This window comes from Mercenaria mercenaria, unplaced genomic scaffold (genome assembly GCF_021730395.1).
Source record: "Mercenaria mercenaria strain notata unplaced genomic scaffold, MADL_Memer_1 contig_4454, whole genome shotgun sequence".
Classification (NCBI taxonomy): domain Eukaryota; kingdom Metazoa; phylum Mollusca; class Bivalvia; order Venerida; family Veneridae; genus Mercenaria; species Mercenaria mercenaria.
The window spans coordinates 321-4298 of record NW_026462683.1 but is presented as its reverse complement, the minus strand read 5'-3'; the positions used below and the strand labels follow the sequence as shown (position 1 = coordinate 4298).

General features: G+C 34.0%; 1 long non-coding RNA gene across 1 annotated transcript; it reads left to right on the top strand.

The window, feature by feature from the left end:
• Window positions 1-2551: 2551 nt before the first annotated feature.
• LOC123537311 (uncharacterized) lies at window positions 2552-3587 on the top strand. Its single transcript, XR_008369459.1, has 2 exons — window positions 2552-2789; window positions 3136-3587. It is a non-coding gene; the product is annotated as an uncharacterized LOC123537311 (long non-coding RNA).
• The last annotated feature ends 391 nt before the right edge of the window (window positions 3588-3978 follow it).

The following is a 3978-nucleotide window of genomic DNA, read 5'->3' as shown; positions in this document are numbered from 1 at the left end:
AATTATGCATTTTAGGCTAGAAATGGACTTACTTAAAATATCTTGCATGCGATGAAGATCAGACTGTCAACATTTTGCAGTCTTTTACTGTTTACAGTGCAAAAAATAGTTAGAACTTTCCATAAATTATAAAGGTTTTGACAAAGGGTTTTTAGTTTATAAATTCACGTATGCTTAGTGTCTAACAGTTACATGCCAGTTGTATGTTGATATCTGTCATCAAACAGCATTACTTGTTGGAAGCGGCTAGGGGTGTGGTAGTCAAACTAATTTTATGCGGGTCATGATATAGGACTAGACTAGATGGTGTTTGTAAACAAATCCGTTGTAGTTTCTATTTTTAGAACTGATAAGACAGTGAGCGGCTAGACGTCCATGTTTTTTTTTTTTTGTAAACGGTGATGTTTTTATAACTGCATCAATATTCTAAAAACACAGATTCTATCAATATTTTTTTTTATCAATTCTGATCAAAATTCTATCAAGCCACCAAAAGTCTGTATATGAAAAAAGTCCCTGCCCATCCCCCCTTCTGCATAATAACGTGCAATGCATTCACACCCCATTCACCATACAACAAGAAAATTTAACAGAAGTGCCAGTGTGAACAGGTTGTTCCATTATCTAAAGGCAACAGAAATATAGCCGGAACTATGCTTACTTGTCGCTGTCACCATATTGACTAACATAAAATCAACAGTTTTAACAATTTGTTTGTAGTCAAAGCCATTGCGTGACATCACATGTTTTAGAGATTTCCTGAAAGAAATCGTGCCAAATAAGTTTAGACATGTTGAGACAGCGACAGTCAAGTTATCACACTGTCCCGAAACATCCTGTTACGTTGTATTTGGACATCTCCATATAATATAATTTATTATACTGCTTCACATTCGTTTGACGCCTGATGATTCTCTGCAGAAGTAACATAATAGTCCAACTAATTTGATGCGATCCTAGGAAATGTTGGGATAATTCTTTTCATATGGGCAGTATCCCCACTTGCGTCAAACACTCGAAAGACCAAAATAGTTGAAGCAATTTCCGATGAAATTTTCATCGCTGCCAACGCTTTACATGCTATAGGTTTAAATGCCGATTATTTTCAAACATTAGTCATAAATTCAAATAAACTTACATGTATTGAACGGGGATTCAATTTCTCAATCATTTATGCCAAAATTATCAAATAATATCCAAAATTACTTATTTTCTGGTGATTTAAATGTATGTATGCACTGTACACGATTAAAGTTTACCGTGTCTCTACATGCAAATATGCGAAAACGCAAAACCAATAACTTTACATGACTGTGTACTGTGATTTATATTCCATTATTTTGGTCCTTCAATGTTTTGACGTTTAGATTGCCCGTCACAAATATAAAACAATCTGAACGGCGAATTATTTTGACTAGTAACATATATGCCTCGTGCAGAAAACCTAGGATCTGTTTTACAAAGACTTTGGTTTGTCTGAGTTTAGTCAGGCATAAGTTTTCATTAACCTTTACCCTGCTAAGTTTCTAAAATGAACTGATCCATCGTTCAGTTTGGACAGTACCATCTATTTTTCGAAAGGGTGTTCACTGAAAATTTACTGACTGAATAGCGAACAGTGCAGACCATGATCTGCCTGCACAGATGTGCAGGCTGATCTTGGTCTGCACTGGTCGCAAAGGCAGAATCACTTGTTGCTAGTAGGCTAAAGGTTAACCGTAAACTAGTTGTGAAACTGATTCAAGGTTGTTTACATCTAAAATGCAAGACAGTAAATTCTCAAAATTTATTTTATGCATGGGTGTACTACTGTTGTGTGTGCTTAAAATGTAGATTATTACAAAGTACAATGTAGCTCTAATTTGAAATTTTTTGCTGTTGACAGGTTTCCATGTTGTCTGCTGTTGGAAGAAGATCTATGAGGGACTGTGAATAGAATCTTTATCTTCTGCTTATATACAACACTTACTCATGGGCCAGTGGCACAATTTCTAGCTGTATAAGGATATCATAGTGTTTGATAAGTAAATAATATTGGAATAAAGTTTCCATAAATTTATTACCTGTATTTTACTTCCTCTTGAATAAAATATGCGTGAACTTAACTGAAACTCATCTGAATCGTGTTTCACAAGCATTTTTGTGCATGTTTTAAATTTAGAAGAATACTTTAAGAGAATGAAAAATAATGATTATGCAAGAGTTGTATTTGTCTTGTGTCAAGTTTTTGTTGAACCCACTTACGGTGAGCTCGATATAGTCGCCACTTTCGATGTATGTGCTTGTGTCTGTCTGATTTTGTCCGGACCATAACTTATACATGCATGAACCAATCTTGTTTATATTTGGCATGAATGTTTACCTAAGTGAGAAGGTGTGCCATGCGTAAACCCCATGTTCCTGTCTCACAGGTCAAGGTCACAGTTAAGAGGCCTACGGTCATACTGAAGTTTGTCCATAGCAGTTGTTCTTCATGCACGGGGGGATTTTGATGTAACTTGGCATGAATGTTTACCATTATGAGACGGAGTATCATGCGCAAGAACCAGGTCCCTAGGTCCAAGGTCCACTTGACAGCTGGCGGGCTCAACACTCTGCTCCTTGGCATACTTGTCTTATTGATTTAATTTTTAGTGATATAGATTCAAATTGTACCTTTTTTATTAACTTTTTATCACCAAATTCATTCTGTTTCACAGGTTGATGACAATGAAACTAATGACCATGTTAACATCAGAGGAAAAGCAAACTGGGAGAAGAAAGGACAACATTGTTTTCGATCTTGAAGGGTAAATATTTAAGAAATGATATTTGATCATACTTACGTGAGAATGGTGTTAGTAAGAATAGAAATTCTAGCATTTGAATGAACCCGTCCAATGTATTCAGGGCTCCAGAAATTTTGAAAACTCAGTATGTCCGAAATACATTCACGACATCGGCGCTATCCCACCCACTGTATTACCGTATAAACTTTGTGATAAAGTAAAGAAATTAGTATGTCATGCATTAAAAATGATACACCGTCACCTTACCATACATTTAACTTTATACATAATTCTAATATGTGTGATCATCTTCTAGTTTTTAACAAAACGTTTAAGTTTACATGTGTGTTAAAATGTATATTTTCAGCCTGCGTAGACATAGGACCAGGAAGGGGAGCTAGGAGTGGGAGAAGTGCCTGTAACTGATATATGCACAATCAGATAGAAATCCAGTTCAAAAGGAAATCTGAAATAGTGAAATAGCAGAAATCATTACTTACATACTGTATAATCTGCTCTAAAACACAAACATTTGAATTTAAAATGTGTTAAATGCAAAACAGTTCTACTTACAAAATGAATTTTTCAGTAATTCTAAATGCAGCTGAAAAGTGATATACATGAAATGTGTGAAAACAGTGCAAGTTAAGTTTGATTTTTTGTTGTATACAAAACTGAAGAACTTGTATCCAATTCATTTTCTGGATGCACAGTGTTATTGGAATTTTTTTCAGATAATTTAAAATTCTACAAGGTGAAGAAATTTCAAATAGTATCTCAAGAAAAAAAGTTTGCACAATGAATTGTTTTTCAAAAATTTGCAGTTGTTTGTTCATTGTTTTGCCAGTCCATTACACTTAAACTTTACTTTATTTATTCTTCATATTTTTGTGAATGGATTAGATTACTCATTCACAAGGCAAAATCAAGAATTTGCTGGTTAAGGTTAATGTTGTCTCAAGCTAAGTGATGGGCAGACTTTATCCATTTGTAGTGATTTTGAGAATAATTAAAATAATTTGTCACATAAATCAATATTAAATGACCTGGCTGAAAGTTATATATGAAAAAAAATGTATTTTGTTCAGATTGTTCTACATAGAACTTTTTTGCAAGATTTTTTATTAAAATCATTTTCGAAAACTGCATAAAAGATGCCGCAATTGGACCTTTATAACTTTACTATTTGAACTATAAGAATAGCTATCCT